Source organism: Pipistrellus kuhlii, unplaced genomic scaffold (genome assembly GCF_014108245.1).
Source record: "Pipistrellus kuhlii isolate mPipKuh1 unplaced genomic scaffold, mPipKuh1.p scaffold_m20_p_10, whole genome shotgun sequence".
Lineage (NCBI taxonomy): Eukaryota > Metazoa > Chordata > Mammalia > Chiroptera > Vespertilionidae > Pipistrellus > Pipistrellus kuhlii.
This window is the reverse complement of record NW_023425405.1, coordinates 11,871,191-11,889,099: the sequence shown is the minus strand read 5'-3', so window position 1 is coordinate 11,889,099 and position 17,909 is coordinate 11,871,191. Positions and strand designations below refer to the sequence as shown.

Below are 17,909 nucleotides of genomic sequence, written 5' to 3'. Positions count from 1 at the left end.
CATTCGCGGGTCGCCCACAACAATATAAGCATAACCCATGGACACAGACACTAAGGGGTTGAGGGCGTAAGTGGGAGTGGGTGGGGAGCAATGGGGGGATAAGGACACATGTAATACCTTAATCAATAAAGAAAAAATAAAATAAGTCATTGTTTTCTCAAAGAGAAAATTGAAGATGATGAAAGCTATTTGTTTAGCACTAACAACATGACAATGGTTAACCCTGGATAAGAACCTTAAGCTTTTCATTCACAAGCTCTTTGTTAAAATCACTTAACTCATTAGGAAGGTAAAAAACAAGTACCGTACACAGCCCAAATTTGGTTTCACTCTTATTATTCCCCTCCAGTTATCCAATTGCTAAATCCACAAAGAGTAAGCCTCCATTCAAACTCTAAAGCATATGGAAACATCTATTGTTAAAAGCTTAAAAATTAAAACAAAAAATTAAAAATTGAAACCAAGAATTTGTCTCTTTCATGCTGCTTAAAGAGTAGCAGAGGCACTATCCGTTCTACCATAAGCTAAATCTTGGCCAACAGGTTATACTAAGCACACACCACAGTGTTTCTCCGGAAACCTACGTGGTTTTCTTTGTGCATCAGAGATTTGAGGCAAGGCTGCAGCCATGTCAGTGCCAAAAGGCAGTGAGAAAAAAGTAATGTTAGTAAAGATGAAAGAGGCCATTATGTGTATGAAGATGATAAGCACGTCTGGAGATTAGTTTTGTTTTATACACAAATTAAAATGTGGTGTTAAGCCGAAACTGGTTTGGCTCAGTGGATAGAGCATCGGCCTGCAGACTAGAAGGTCCCGGGTTCGATTCCGGTCAAGGGCATGTACTTTGGCTACGGGCACATCCCCACTGGGGGGGGGGGGGTGCAGGAGGCAGCTGACCGACGTTCCTCTCTCATTGATGTCTCTAACTCTCTATCCCTCTCTCTTCCTCTCTGTGAAAAATCAATACAATATATTAAAAAATAAATAAAATGTGGTGTTAGCTTCTGAACAAACTAAAAGAAGACTAGAGTAGCACAGACCTCGATGGTGTCCAAGAAGCAGCTACACTAGGTCTGTAAAATAGCAAAATGCTAGTCAGCTCTAGTTGTGGGCCCTAACAAGTGCCCACACTCTCCATTTCCTTACCAGTGAGACTCATTTACATTATAATGGTTGCCAAGGTTACTTTAATTGCATTACAGCTCCTTTCTCCAGTAGCTAATCTGAAGCACCACCTGGGTGGTATAGTTAACAATCAAAAACCTCAATTAAAGATAACTCAAAATTTAGGCTACTAAAAAATTGATCTAAAAAAAGATTAATTAGTTCTAGTAACAAAGACTGCATCAAGATAGGAGTTATTTGTTTCCTATACTCTGTTCTACCCAAGATCTTACACTACCTCAGGGAAATCTCTAGGAGTCAGTATTTTTATCTGCCCAACAGAGATTCTTATAAGAGAAGCAAGTTAAATAACATAAATTTTATAAAGGGTAATGGCTCAAAACAATTATTACTTCATTCCAAGTATATTTCCCCTTACTCTAATTAAAAAAAAAAAAAAAAGGGACATTATATCTATAAAAGGACACTGAAAAGTCTTACAGGCTCTCTGCTCCTCCTGTTCGTCCGACAGCCTCTCCTGCGCTGTGCCAACAGCTAAAACCCTGAGACACAGATGGTGAAGGTCAGAGTGAAAGGATTTGCCCACATTAGGCGCCTGGTCACCAGGGCTGCTTTTAACTCTGGCTAAGTGGATATTATTGCCATCAATGACCCTTTCATTGACCTCAACTACATGTTCTATATGTTCTAGTTTGATTCTACCCATGGCAAGTTCAAAGGCACCATCAAGGCTGAGAACGGGAAACTTGTCATCAATGGAAAGTCCATCTCCATCTTCCAGGAGCGAGATCCCACCAACATCAAATGGGGTGATGCTGGTGCTGAGTATGTTGTGGAGTCCCCTGGTGTCTTCACTACCATGGAGAAGGCTGGGGCTCACTTGAAGGGTGGAGCCAAGAGGGTCATCATCTCTGCCCCTTCTGCGGATGCCCCCGTTTGTGATGGGTGTGAACCATGACAAGTATGACAACTCCCTCAAGACTGTCAGCAATGCCTCTTGCACCACCAACTGCTTGGCCCCTCTGGCCAAGGTCATCCATGACAACTTTGGCATCGTGGAGGGACTCATGACCACAGACAATGCCATCACCACCACCCAAAAGACCATGGATGGCCCCTCTGGGAAGCTGTGGCATGATGGCCAAGGGGCTGCCCAGAACATCATCCCTGCTTCCACTGGCGCTGCAAGGTCATCCCTGAGCTGACTGGGAAGCTTACTGGCATGGCCTTCCGTGTCCCTACCCCCAATGTGTCGGTTGTGGATCTGACCTGCTGCTGGAGAAAGCTGCCAAATACGATGATATCAAGAAGGTAATGAAGCAAGCATCAGAGGGCCCCCTCAAGATATCCTGGGCTATAGTGAGGACAAGGTTGTCTCCTGTGACTTTAACAGTGATACCCACTCCTCCACCTTTGATGCTGGGGCTGGCATTGCCCTCAATGACCACTTTGTCAAGCTCGTTTCCTGGTCTGACAATGAATTTGGCTACAGCAACAGGGTGGTGGACCTCACGGTCCACATGGCCCCCCTGAATCGCCAGCCCCAGCGAGAGAAAGAGAGGCCCTCGCTGCTGGGGAGTCCTGACCCAGATCAGTCCCCGGACACACTGAGAATCTCCTGACCACTGTTTCCATCCCAGAGCCCCTGAAGAAGGGGAGGGGAGTAGGGAGCCTTACTTTGTTATGCACCATCAATAAAGTTTATTGTGCCCAACCAAAAAAAGAAAAAAAGAAAAATAATAATAAAAAAAGAAAAGTCTATTATATTACTCATCATTATCATCTTCTAAGAATGAAAACATATAGTGCTGGCTATACTAGTACATAAACCAGACATAAACAATGAGGCTAGTATATTCTGTATAAAAGCAACCACCAAACAAAACATTCTGTAACAAAAATAGACTTAAAAAGGTAAAAAAAAAATAATAATAAAATAAAGAGCAAGCTTTCAGAAGCATGAATAACAAACATTCTATTTATAGTTAGAGTAGAGGCCCATTGCACGAAGATTCATGCAAGAATAGGCCTTCCTTCCCTTGGCTGCCTGCACTGGTTTTCCTCTGACACCTGGGACCCAGGTCTTTGCTCTGGCCATCGCCTTCAGTGTTTGGTCTGGCCAGAGCGCTGCTCCTGTAGCTCCCTCTGACCCTACCCTCTTCCTCATAGCAAGCATAATGCCCACCCTGCTGTTCCGTGCCTGTGTATGCAAATTAACTTGCCATCTTTGTTGGGTTTATTTGCATACTAATTCCTGATTGGTTAGTGGTCTTGCTTCAGATGTATGGTCAATTTGCATATTTCTCTTTTATTAGTGTAGATTAAAAAAAAAAAATTTCCAGAATTTTTACTCCCACAGGTAGCAACAATGGGAGATATAGGGATACTGGTCTGTAGATGTCCTCCCCCTCATGCTTTAAGATCACCTCAGTGGAGAAATAAAGTTTCACATTTACCTATTTTCATTCTTTTATCCCCACTCCCATCATTTCTCAATTTAAGCCATCACTGTAATATGTTTAATGTTTTTTTGTAGTGTACAATGTGTTTTAAATATACTTTAAAATGTACATAAATATCATGTTACATATCTCATTCTGCTTCTTTCTGTTTTTAATCAGCACTGTTATTAAGATCCATCATGGTGCCATGTGCAATCTAGTCCATTGTTTCAAACTGCTACATAGTAGCAATATAATATAAATCTATCACAATTTACCTGAGATAGTTGGGTAAAGTGTATAGACAACCAGATTGTTTTCCACAAGTACAAATAACATTGCTATGGACTCATATAAAAATTTCTGTCAACTATACACTGAGTGGCCAGATTATTATTATCTCTGAACACATAATAATCTGGCCATTCAGAGTGTGTGTGTGTGTGTGTGTGTGTGTGTGTGTGTGTGTGTGTATTAGAGGCACGGTGTATGAATTCATGCATGAGTGGAGTCCAGCCAGCCTGGCCAGGGGGAGGGGACATGGGCGGTTGGCCAGCCTGCCTGCTGGTCGAACTCCTGATTGAGGGGACAATTTGCATATTAGCCTTTTATTATATAGGATATAAACTGAATGCCCAGATTATTATGCGTTCAGGGATCATAATAATCAGGCCACTCAGTGTAAATACCTAGGAAAAGAACTGCTGGATCAAGGGGTGTACCTAATGTATAATATAATTAAGTACTACCTCCCTCTTACCCCCCAGTTTACTCTTCCTCCAACAAGAACTATAATACTATAACTGAATAGCCACCTACCAGGCACTGGGCACTTTTTCTCAGATTTTTTTCTCCTATATCACCTCATCCTTTTTAGCTAGTCTTTGTCCCTTTTGTTTTTCATATCAGCTGTCACCTCATCAGAAATGTGAAGGCAAGGAGTTCCTCCCTTGCTTTTCCCTGGCCATCAAGTTCCCTATTTCACTCCAACAATGTCTTAGGCTGCCAGGGCCTCTACTAACCATGCATTATGAAAACAAAATCAAACAGCAAATGTTATTTTTAAAAAGTTTGATTCTCGAGGTCATTGAAGTGTACCTATTACAAAGGGCATTAAGATATTCATTCCGCGCCTTGGCCAGTATTGCTCAGTGGTTGAAGCATTGGCCCTCGCACCAAGGAGTCTTGGGTTCAATCCAGGTCAAGGGCACATACCTGGGTTGCCAATTTGATCCCTGGCCCCAGCCAGACACATGCAGGAGGCAACCAATTGATGTGACTCTCTCTCTATTCGCCTCCTTCCCTTCCTTCCATTCTCTAAAAATCAATGGGGAAACAACATCCTCAGGTGAGGATTAAGAAAAGAAAAAGAAAAAAAAAAAGAAAGAAAGAAAGAAATTCTTTCTGCATACATTTATAGCCATTCTTATCCTTTTTTGGGAGGCCTTGGAGGAATAGCTCCATCTCTTTGGAACTCTTCTACAAAAAAATAAGGGGAATTAGATGATAATCAGATAATAATCATTTTTCAATCTATACTCTGGAGACCTATGGGTTTCCCTGAGTGGCTCAAGATAATCATCTCAAGGCAAAAGAAGTTACCTACTCCTCTTCTATTAGAACAGCACAATACAAAGAATAGCACAACAAAAATTCTTTTGTCTTCTTGAAGATTCAGTTTGGAGAATAGGTTCTATTTAAGAAAAAGTTTATTCACATTACTAGCTGAAAGTGGTAACAGGTATAACCTCTATCGTATTTGGCAATATTCATAAAATTTTGAACAAGAAATTCCAGTTGTAAGAATTTATTCTATGGACATTCAAATACATGTTCAACATATCTATACAAAGATCGTTACAGCACTGTTTGTATGGCAAAATATTGGGGGAAAAACTTAAACAACCATAAATAGCCAAGCAGTTACTGCACATAAATTATGGTACATCCATATAATGGAATATTATATAGACTTTAAAAACAACAGAGCAGCTCCAAGATACAGTTAAGTGGGGAAAAAGTAAGATGCAAAATGGTGTAGTGTTATGCTACCCTTTTGTATAGAAAAGTGCCTGCTATATGATATGTTAACTATTAGTATAACTTATTTTATTTTCACATTACCACCAGTCTAGTCCAAATCCTTACTATCCCTCCCTTGGATGATTTTTTAAATATTTATCAAATTGATTGGGGTGACATTGGTCAATATGAACATACTAGAGGCCCAGTGCACAGAATTTGTGCACAGGGGTGGGTGGGAGGGGGTGTCCCTCAGCCCAGCCTGCACCCTCTCCAATCTGGGACCCCTCGAGGGATGTCCGACTGCCCGTTTAGGTCCGATTTTACAGGGATCAGGCCTAAACGGGCAGTCAGACATCCCTCTCACAATCCAGGACTGCTGGCTCCCAATTCTCATCTGCCTGCCTTTCTGATTGCTCCTAACTGCTTCTACCTGACAGCCTGATCACCCCCCTAACCACTCCCCTGCCAGTCTGATTGATGGACTGCTCCCCTGTCAGCCTGATTGCCCTTAATTGCCCTCCCCTGCAGGCCTGGTCACCCCTTACTGCCCTCCCCTGAAGGCCTGGTTATTCCTAACTGCCCTCCCCTGCAGGCTTGGTCACTCCTAACTGCCCTCCCCTGCAGGGCCTGGTCACTTCTATTCTAACTGCCCTCCCCTGAAAGCCTGTTCCCCCCTCACCCCCAACTGCTCTCCCCTGCAGGCCTGGTCCCCCACAGTTGACCTCTCTTGCAGGCCTGGTCCCTCCCAACTGTCCTCCCCTTCTGGCCATCTTGTGGCGACCATCTTGTGTCCAGACGGGGGCAGCCATCTTTGACCTAATGGGGGCAGCCATCTTGTGTGTTGGAGTGATAATCAATTTGCATATTACTCTTTTATTAGATAGAATAGGTTTCAGGTATGGGTTACTACGTTACAAGATCTGTATATTGTACCGTGTGTCCACCACCCCAAGTCAAATCTTCTACTGTCACCTTACATTAGGACTCCCTTCTCTACCCACCCCCTTTCCTCTGGCAAATACCACATTGCTATTTGTGTTCACAAGTTTCAGTTTTATATCCTGTATGACTGAAATCATATAGTTCTTAGCTTTTTCTGACTTATTTCACTTAGCAAAATGTTCTCGAGGTCCATCCAAGTTGTTGTAAATAGTGCTATTTCATCCTTTCTTATGGCTGAGTAGTATTCTGTTGAATATATGTGCCACATATTTATCCAGTCCTCTATCACAGGACATTTTGGTTGTTTCCATATCTTGGCCACCGTGAATAATGCTGCAATGAACATATATCTTTGCCAATACAGGATTTGGAGTTTTTTGGGTATATACCCAGGAGAGGAATTGCAGGGTATGGTAGCTCTAGTCTTAATTTTTTGAGGAATTGCCAGACTGCTTTCCATTGTGTTTGTTCCCACCAGCAGTGAATGAGGGTTCCCGGTTCCCACAACCTCTCCAACACTTGTTATTACCTGTCTTATTGATAATGGTCACCCTTAATAGGTATAAGATGGTGTCTCAGTGTAGTTTTGATTTGCATTTCCCTAATTGCCAGTGAAGTTGAACATCTTTTCATGTATCTATTGGCTGTTCATATATTTTCTTGGGGGAGGTGTATTTTCAGGTCCTCTGCCCACTTTTTGATTGGGTTGTTTGGTGTTGAGTTTTATGAGTTCTTTATATATTTTGGAAATTAAAGCTTTGTCAGAGCTGCTGTTTGCTAATATCATCTTCCATCTGGTCGGCTGCCTCTTTGTTTTGTTGTCAATTTCTTTTACTGTGTAGAAGCTTTTTAATTTGATACAGTCATATTCATTTATGTTTGCCTTACTTCCCTTGCCTTTGGGGTCAAGTTCATAAAATGTTCTCTATGACCAAGGTCCGTAAGTTTGGTACCTATATTTTCTTCCATGTAACTTATTTTTCAGGCCTTATATTTAGGTCTTTTTTTCAATTTTGAATTAATTTTTGCACATGGGGGCAAACTGTAATCCAGTTTCATTCATTGGCATGTGGTGGCTTTTCAGTTTTCCCAGCACCATTTATTGAAGAGAATATCTTTAATCCTTTGTGTGTTTCTGGATCCTGTGTAGAAAATTACCTGTCCATATACATGTGATTTTATATAGCTACCATTTTAATCAAGAACTTTATAATAACTTTTCAAATTATTTATTGACTTCCTCCTCTAATTTCCAGTCTGACTCCAGTTCTATCTGTAAGACATCTTCATTTAAATGTTATACTAACATTTCAAACACATGATAGAAATCTGAGTTTTTATTCTATAATACTTTAACCAAGTGATTGTATTATGATTTAGTCAAATAAGCATTTTGTTGAAATTTTATAGAACATGAATTCAAGTTCAATTTTTTACCTTTTGCTTGATCTGCTCAAAGCATATTTAAGCAGAAATGTAAACAAACTATAAACTAAGTTTGTTTCTTAAATCTGACTATTTACTCCTATGAAATTTCATGAAATACAGAAACCTAAACAAGTGTATATTTTTAAACACTTGCATTCTAATATCTACTACTTATAGCTCTAGAACTATCTATATTTATAGATAGAGAACTGAGATACTGTGTTGGAAAAATGCAGCATTTGTTTTTTCCATTTACAGCTGTCTGCTCTGGAGCCTTGGACAAGCACTAGAGTGCTTAATGGCATTTAACAAACATTAAATGAATTTCTTTTTGGCTTTTCCATTAGTAAACTATAATTGCTTACCACAGTGCTATTGTAAGAACTGATTCATATTTATAATTGCTCTAAAGAGAGTATTCTTTAATGCTCTATTATGTCTTGGCAAAAACCCAACCTTCCTAGGATGTCCTTCCTTTTCTTCCCTAGATTAGGACAGAAGCTTCAGGAGTCTGAGTCCCAAAAATACCATCACCTTTGCCCTTTTTTTTGTTTTTTAATCTTTATTGCTCAGTTACAATTGTTTCTTCCCCCATAGCTCCCTTCCACCTGGTCCCCGCCCCACCCTCTACCCTTACCTCCTCCCCACCATTGTCCTCATCCATAGGTGTACAATTTTAATCCAGTCTTTTCCTGCACCCCCACACCTCTTTCCCCCTGATAATTATCAATCCACTCCCTTTCTTTGCCCCTGATTCTATTATATCCACCAGTTTATTCTGTTCCTCAGATTTTTCATTCACTTGATTTTTAGATTCACTTGTTGATATATATGTATTTGTTGATCATAATGTTTATCTTTTTTCTTCTTCTTCCTCTTCTTAAAGAATACCTTTCAGCATTTAATATAATACTGGTTTGGTGGTGGTGAACACCTTTAGCTTTTTCTTATCTGTGAAGCTCTTTATCTGCCCTTCAATTCTGAATGATAACTTTGCTCAATATAGTAATCTTGGTTGTAGGTTCTTGTTATTCATCACTTCAAATATTTCTTGCCATTCCCTTCTGGCCTGCATAGTTTCTGCTGAGAAATCAGCTGTATGGGTGCTCCTTTATAGGTAACCAACTGCTTTTCTCTTGCTGCTTGTAAGATTCTCTCTTTGTCTTTTGCCTTTGGTATTTTAATTATAATGTGTCTTGGTCTGGTCCTCTTTGGATTCCTCTTGTTTGGGGTTCTGTGCACTTCCTGTATTGTAAAACTATTTCTTTCACCAGGTGGGTGAAGTTTTCTGACATTATTTCTTCAAATAGGTTTTCAGTATCTTGTACTCTCTCTTCTTCTGGCACCCCCATAATTCTGATGTTGGTATGCTTAAAGTTGTCCCAGAGGCTCCTTACACTATCTTCGACTTTCTGGATTCTCTTTTCTTCTTGCTTCTCCAGAGGAGTGTCCTTTGGCTCTTTGTATTCCAAATCTTTGACTTGATTCTGTGTTCCTCCAGTCTGCTGTTGGATCTCTGTATAATATTTTTTATTTCAGTCAGTTTATGTTCAATTTCTAGTTGGGTCTCATTAAATTTATTGGCCTTTTCTAGGAAATTCTTGAAAAACCTTATAACCGTGATTTTGAACTCTATATCCAGTCTTTTGTTCTCCTCTATCTCTTTTGTTTGAGATCCATTTCCTTGTCTCGGCATTTTTGCTGCTTCCCAGAGTTGGTAGGATGGCTTTGTGTGTTTGGTGACCTATATGGCCCAATGGGTCAGCCTCCCCAGTTACCTGAGGTAGACACTTTGGTGCTCCCCTTTGTGGACTGCATGAACAGGCTTGTTGTAGTTAAGTCTTGATTGTTGTTGGTATCACTGGGAGGAATTGACCTCCAGGCCCATTGGATGTGAGTATCAGCTGTCTACTCCAGGATACCTTCTGTATTGGAAAGTCTTATAGGATCAGACTTGCAAAATTGCAAAAGATTCTATGCTCAGCTTGGATGGGGTGAAGTCTCAGGGCTGAGGTGACAATCTTGGCTTCTTACCAGCCCTGCCCTTGTGCGCTCGCCTGAGTTTCCGCCTGACCGTCCAGATTCCCCGTGCAAGAGTATGGGTGCCCCAGGGGCTTGCTCAGAATTGGGTTGGGTCTCTGTAGTCTGGAGCTTCTGACTCTTTCCGCTATGGATAGGCCGTGGCAACCTCTGCAGTCAGACCTCTCTGCCTGCACTCACTCGAGCGCAACTGTAGACCCTGCCTGCTGTGGCTCCCGGCTCCCCCAGTCTCCCAATCTCTCAGTCTCCAGGTGCCTTTCTCTACAGTCCAGACTCCACCTGTATGAGCCTGGGTTTATGGAGATTTGGCCGGGGTTGGGGTTCAGTGCAATTGGGGACTTCCCTTCCCTCCCGCCAGCCAGGCACTCGGCTGCCCTTCCTCTCTGCGGCTGCGTCTCCCTACCTCAGCGCTTTGCAGCTCCCAATCTGATCTATGAGCCTCTCTCCTTCTTTCTAGTTGTAGATTTCCCACTCGGCCAGCTTTCCTGTGGTTTTGGATGATGTCCGTTCTGTCTTTTAGTTGTTGTTTTGAAATTGTGAGAGGCGGCAGCTTAGGTGCTTACCTAGGCTGCCATCTTGGTTTCTCCACCTTTGCTCTTTTAAGCCAACAGCCCTCCTACTGAGTCTCTCAGTCTTCAAATGGAGATACAGATCTACCATGAACTCTGTTAGTATTTAAGAAACTATTCTGAAGAAAAAGAGTAAGTAAATTCTACAAAGTAGGCTTTAATCCATAAGTCTTAATTGGTTTAACTGATGTTCTTGAATAAAACCAGTGTTGCTTTAGAATTGCCAAGTATCATCATGTCAATATATACTATACACTCTTCTTGTTGTTATTGTCTAAACATGTCCTTTACACAGTGAAAAATTGTACTGTGAGCTGAGACCGGTTTGGCTCAATGGATAGAGCGTCGGCTTGGGGACTGAGGGGACCCGGGTTCGATTCCGGTCAAGGGCATGTACCTTGGTTGCGGGCATATCCCCAGTAGGGGGTGTGCAAGAGGCATCGATGTTTCTGGCTCTCTATCTCTCTCCGTTCCTCTCCGTACAAAATCAATAAAATATATTTAAAAAAAAAATTATACTGTGAGGAAACAGCATATACTTATATAAAAGAGTGAGATGGTATATTCATAAAATTTGCTAATCTGCTACAGAATGTTAATATCTAACAGGCAAGTCACCATTATCTACTTCCTAGTTTCCTCACTATAATATTTAAAAATTATAATGAATATATGTAAATGAAACTAATAGAATAACAAGAGGTAAAAAAAAATACTTCTATATGCAAAGTCTGCAAACTAAGATGTATTTTCTTTTTCTTTTTTTTAAATATATTTTATTGATCTTTTTACAGAGAGAAAGGGAGAGAGATAGAGAGCTAGAAACGTCAATGAGAGAGTAACATCGACCAGCTGCCTCTTGCACACCCCCTACCGGGGATGTGCCCGCAACCAATGTACATGTCCTTGACCGGAATCGAACCCGGGACCTTTCAGTCCGCAGACCAACACTCTACCACTGAGCCAAACCGGTTTCGGCCTAAGATGTATTTTCTTTTGAATCCTCATCCAAGGACATGCTTAGAGGGAGAGAGAAACATCTATGGGTTGCCTGACGTAACTGCCCCCTGACAGGGGATCAAACCTAAGATGTGTTTCTCAGAAGGAAAGATAGAGGGGTGAATGATGTGTTTGTAAGGGAAAGAGCAATTTTGTCTTAAAGTAGAATGATTGATTGTTCCAGCATAAGAAAGATGAACTGTGGATATTTTAAAATGTTGGAGATTTGTGGAAAATGAATTTACATATGTTCATACTGCTAACATTAAAAGGGTTTATTTATAAGCTAAAAAAAATATTGCTAGGAAACAAAGACTGTAACTTATCAAAATAATTTCTTATACTCCATGTTGTTTCTATCATGTCTTTGATTATTTAAAAAATAAAAATTAAAAAACCCCGAGTCTTCCCAGTATTGAAGGAGCTAAGGTTATTTTGTCTTGTTTGTTTTTGCAGCTATGTTACTTCTTATATTTGTCTTTAAAATTTTTTACTATCACTTTGGTTCAATGATTAAGTATTGTTCCATAGTAACCTCTGACCCTATTTAATCAAATGTTCATTTTTGACAAACTTCCTAAAATCAAATTCTAAAATGATTTTTAAAAAGATTTTTTGACCTTTTTGACCTTTATGAATATACCATCTCACTTTGGTTTCTCCACCTTTGCTCTTTTAAGCCAACAGCCCTCCTACTGAGTCTCTCAGTCTTCAAATGGAGATACAGATCTACCATGAACTCTGTTAGTATTTAAGAAACTATTCTGAAGAAAAAGAGTAAGTAAATTCTACAAAGTAGGCTTTAATCCATAAGTCTTAATTGGTTTAACTGATGTTCTTGAATAAAACCAGTGTTGCTTTAGAATTGCCAAACTAACTTGAGATTTCCCAAAGGGCCATTAGAAAAGATCAAAGGATTTGTTCTTTTACCTTATAAAAAGAAATGTTTGTAATAATTCCGTTTATTTGGTATAATAAATTGCATGGGAAAAACTGTCAAATAAACAGGGTTATATTTTTTATGGGAGAATGTTAATATATGTATTCCAGAAACTGTATGAAGTTCACAGAAATTTGTCAATACCTTCATTATTTGACTATTATGTGTTAAAATCCTGTGTGCCATAGAAATAACCAAATTTTCTTATCAAACGAGCATTCATCAGATCTTTAATCTCAATCATTTTAGGTCTTTTGTCATCCACAGATAGTCTTTGTTTTACTCTTATTCTTCTCAGTTAATATTTGAAACTGACCACCCAAGATCAAGCAGAAGAATTAATTCTATGAGACTGAATGAACTGATGAAGGATTATGACTTTAAAAAAAAAATTTTTTTTTAATTGATTTTTTAGAGAGGAAGGGAGAGGGAGAGAGAACTAGAAACGTCAATGAGAGAGAAACATCGACCAGCTGCCTCCTGCACACCCTCTAGCGGGGATGTGCCCGCAACCAATGCACATGCCCCTGACCGGAATCAAACCTGGGAACCCCCAGTCCGCAGACCGACGCTCCACCACTTAGCCAAACTGGCTTCGGCGGATTATGACTTTTTTATGGCTTTCTTGTTTGAAACGTTCTTGGTTTTTTAATGTTCTATTTTCCTCTATAAGGAACTCCTTTCTCTTTTCTCTTAAGCTATCTATATCTTACAGCAATTCAATAGATTATACCTTAGTAGACAAAAATGAAACATTTATCTTTTCTCCCTGTCTGATCCCTCCAAAATCTGGGAGCTCTTAAGTGTTCTTATTTTCATGGGCATGTATTTATTTTATTTCATCCTCACCTGAAGATATGCTTAGAGAGAGGAAGGGGGGAGGGGAGAGGTGAGAAAAAAAGGAGAGTGGGGAGGGAGTGTGGCACAGAAAGAGAGAGAGAAACATCGATCAGTTGCCTCCCATTTGCGCTCTGTCCAGGAATCAAACCTGCAACCTTTTGGTGTATGCTCTAACCAACTGGCCAGGACAGCAATATAGTTATTTTAATAAGCTCAATAGAAATAAGAATCTGTTCTCCTTGCCAGGGCTAGTGTAGTTCAGTTGATTGGGCATGGTCTTGTGCACCAAAAGGTGCTAGTTCAAGTCCAGTCAGGACAAATGTCCAGCTTGATAGGGGGTGTGCAGAAGCCAGACAATTGATGTTTCTCTCTCATCAATGTTTCTTTCTCTCCCTTCTACTCTCTTTAAAAATGTATAGAAATATTTAAAAATAAATAAAATTAAGCAAACTTTAAAAGGCCTGTGTGGTCAGTTATCATTCTTGGTGCACTTATGTAAATAATTAGGTCAACCTTACTCTGGTTATCTTTGCTCAACAAGGGGGATGACTACAGAGAGAAATTCTTAGGTTTCAATGGAAAACCCTAGTATAGACCTGTGGGTTCTCAATTCTAGTTTCCTCAAATATTTGGCTACCACTCTACAAACTAACATTCCCAATTTCCCCCTCCCTCCTAACTTGGTTTCACTAACAACTAAAACTGCCCTTTTCCTAAAACTCTGAAAGCTAAACAGAGAAATTTGACATAAACTTCGAGGAAATCACAACAGATCAGGCATGGACAATTTTGTGTCTGCTGCTATGTGGGCCACTAAAAAGTTGACTGGAACAGCCAATGCCATCACCAGAGACATTCAAACTGAAAACCAGAAAATTCCTTAGATTGCCACTGCCTATCCTTCCTCCACTATTTAAAAAAGATGCTTTGAGCCTAACATCTAGAAATCTTGACTGACTGCTCTTTGGACTAAAAACAAAACAAAACAAAACAAAACTGTGTTTATAGTTTGTACTAACCATTAACTTTTGTTTTTATAGAAATGTCCTTCATTAAATGCCTGATCGCTCACACCAGCTAGAGGCCTAATCAGGTGTGTGCCCTACTCCCTCTGCCTCCTGAGACACAACTGTTTAATGAGGTTGACATATTCCCAGGACTGAGACATTAGCTCAATGGATTATGGAACAATCTATCAACTCAGTTTCTGGACTGTGAAACTTCCTAGGGGAAAGTTTTGAATGAGAAAATTATGTGGTTCAGAATACCTAACCCAAAATATGGTGCACTGGCATATTGACTATTTTAAGCTACAGGAATTTAAAAAATGACAAGGGCACAAAGAACTCTCTGACCTCCTCTTTTCCCCTGAAGCAGATCATAAGATCCTCATGTGAAAGGTGTTCTCCTTACATGTGGAAGAGAGGAGCATTCTTATCACTAAAGACTAAGGGACCTAAGAAGAGGAATCCTAAGGAATAGGCTGGCTAAGTTCTCCCCAGTTTACTACCCTTAGCTCATACCATTTTGTCCTAACACATTTTCTCATGACTTTCCACTCCTCTTCAAACCTAGTATAAAAACACCCAAGTATAACCATTTCTTTAGTCTTCATTTCCTTATGAAGGCTCCCTTGTTACATAAAACTTGTATTGAATAAATCTACAAATCACAACTAACAAATGCTGACTCTTCTTCAAAGAAAAAGATTTAGGAATAAATTGCCATTTTACTAAGAAGATATGCACTTTCTATTTCTATTTACAGGACCCTACTCAGCAATCCTAGGAGAGTAGCAGGAAAAAGTATTTTTCTTCCCCTACTTATCAAGCAGTAAGAGAAAAACAAATGAATAAATTATGGACTAATAAGGTCACTGAAGCACAAGGACAGAGAATAAGGCTGAGAGCCAAAAAAAAATTCAGCTCAACTCCTAAAGAGCAAGTTCTAACAGTCCTCCATGTTAGCAAAGTCTTAGCCAACAAAGCAGAGAGAAAATGGAGACAAGGTCTCAAAAGTCAACTATGAATTCTTTATTCAATACCACCCAAATGAACTGCCAAAATCAGAATGGACTTATTAAGATCTAACAAATGCTGACTCTTCTTCAAAGAAAAAGATTTAGGAATAAACTCCAAAAAAAAAATATATATATATATATATATATATATATATATATATATATATATATATATATATATATTTATTTATTTTACCAATCAGACCCAAAAAAAAAAATAGGTATAATTCTGATTCATTCACACTGGGTGGCCATTGTTGTGTTGGCTGCTATCATTTTTAAAAATACGTTTTTATCGAATTTAGAGAAAGAGGCAGGGAGAGAAAAATGGAAACGTCAATGAGAGAGAAACATCATGGCCCCTCTGGGGATCGAGCCTAAAACTTGGGCATGTGCCCTGACTGAGAATCCAACTGGTGACCTCTTGACACATAGTCCAATACTCAACCTCTGATCCACACTGGCTGGGTAGCTATTGCCATTTTTTTATTTGACAATCTAAGGGAAAAGAAGTCAGTGGCCCTGACTACATAGTCAGGTATTGCATGTTTTAAAAATTCTTGTGAGCACACAGGTTGAAAATCACTGTGATAAGTGAACAACTCTGACACAAAAGACTATATATTGCATAATTCATTTACATAAAATTTCCAGAAAAAAAGCAAATCTATAGTGAAAAAAAAGCAAATCATTGACTACTGGGGGCAGAGAATGGGAGCAGGGACTGACTGCAAATGGGCAAAGGAAACTTCTGGGGGAAGTTTTTCATACCCATTAAGATGGCTACCATAATTAATTAATTAGTAACAAGTGTTGCTGAGGATTAGAAGACATGTACATTGTTAGGAGAAATGTAAAATAGTGTAGCTGCTATGGAAAAACATTTTTACTTATTGTTAAATAATGTTGGCTTAGTAGGTGGTATTATTTTGTTTCTCCTTTGTGAAAACTCAGAGTAGAGAGGCAAGAAAACCATTTGGGGGTTTTGTGGAAGGTTAGAAATTTATCATTAAGTCATGACTAATGTGGCTCTGTGCTTAGAGTGTCAGCCAGCACACCAAGGGGCTCAGGTTTGATTTCTGGTCAAGGACATGTACCTGGGTTGCAGGTTCCATCCCAACCCAGTATGAGACACATGTGGGAGGCAACCAATCAATGGAAAAAATATCCTCAGTGAGGATTAACAACAGGAAAACTTACCATAAGAGTTGTAATAAAATACTTGATGGACACAGAGACATAGAAACATAGATAGCCCAGCTGGTATCACTCAGTGGCTGAGCATCGACCAGGAGGTCACCAGTTTCCTAGCAGGGCACATGCCCCAGTATCTGGCTCAGTCTCTAGACGGGGCATCTCTTTAATGTTGATGTTTCTTTCTCATTGATGTTTCTATCTTCTCCCTGCCTCTCTCTCTAATTCAATAAAAACATATTTAAGAAAAACAAAGACAGGCACAGATGTACAAAGACAAATACACAGTGATTCCCCACATGCAACAGAACTCCTAAAGACCTCTACCAAGATCCTTCCCATACACAAAGACAGACACACACACACACACAGAACCCATACATCTCCACTCCACAGAGTCTTCTATGTGTACCCACAGAGATACCCCACACAGACCTATATATACTCTGAGGCCCATCCCTCTCACAAAAACATAGAGAAGCTGAAAGAGAGAGAGAGAGAGAGAGAGAGAGAGAGAGAGAGAGAGAGAGAGAGAGAGAGAGAGAGAGAGAGAGAGACACGCACCCAATAGATAATGCTTAAAACTCAGATTTTTATGGGACTTGAGTAGTGTTCTCCATAGTTATTTTGAGAAGGGACAAGGCTATTCTCTAATGTACTTTCAACTGAGCCAGAAAATGAAAGAAACTAGACTGGTTGCCATTGGATCTGCAGAACAGTGAATGCTACAAAGCCAGTTTTTATTTGAATTCCTGTTTCTGGAACCACTTGTTCCTGGGCATCATTTTCTGTTTGATGTACTCATCATGCTTAGATAAAAAGTCAGTCTCTTCTTATTTTTTAGGAGCTGTGAACCTAGATTGCTGGTCAAGCAAAGTTCCATGCTTAGATCCCCGTGGCACTAACAAACACACATAAATCTGCCCAAGATGAGGAGGTCCAGAAACACCTCACCTACGTGGAGGACTCATACTGAGCCCTCTGTGGGGGTGGGGAACTGAAGAATGTAGGGTAGAGAGGAAAAACTGTGTTAAAACTGGAAAGAGATGTGATTTTTGTTTTGTTTTTTTTTCTTACTGGGTAGTTCATGGTATAAGTTTGCATAGAGACTCAGGGTAATAATTTAGCTGCAAGTTAAAAGATTTTAAAACTATACTGATGGAGGCGGGGCTGGCACATTAATTGTGTTGGTTGATAGAGAGATCACTGGTATCCACATAGCCAGGTTTTTTAGTGCCTTAGGCAGCATTTTTTTTTTTTTTTTTTTTAAGAAATATCTTTGCCGAGCCCAAACTGGTTTGGCTCAGTGGATAGAGCATCGGCCTGTGGACTGAAAGGTCCCAGGT

General features: G+C 39.9%; 1 protein-coding gene and 1 pseudogene across 2 annotated transcripts in view; one reads left to right on the top strand and one right to left on the bottom strand.

Annotated features, from left to right (window-relative positions):
• Nucleotides 1-17,909, bottom strand: part of AHCYL2 (adenosylhomocysteinase like 2) — a 134,119-nt gene that overhangs the window by 108,109 nt on the left and 8,101 nt on the right. The window lies entirely within an intron of this gene.
• Nucleotides 1,664-8,251, top strand: LOC118714508 (annotated as a pseudogene).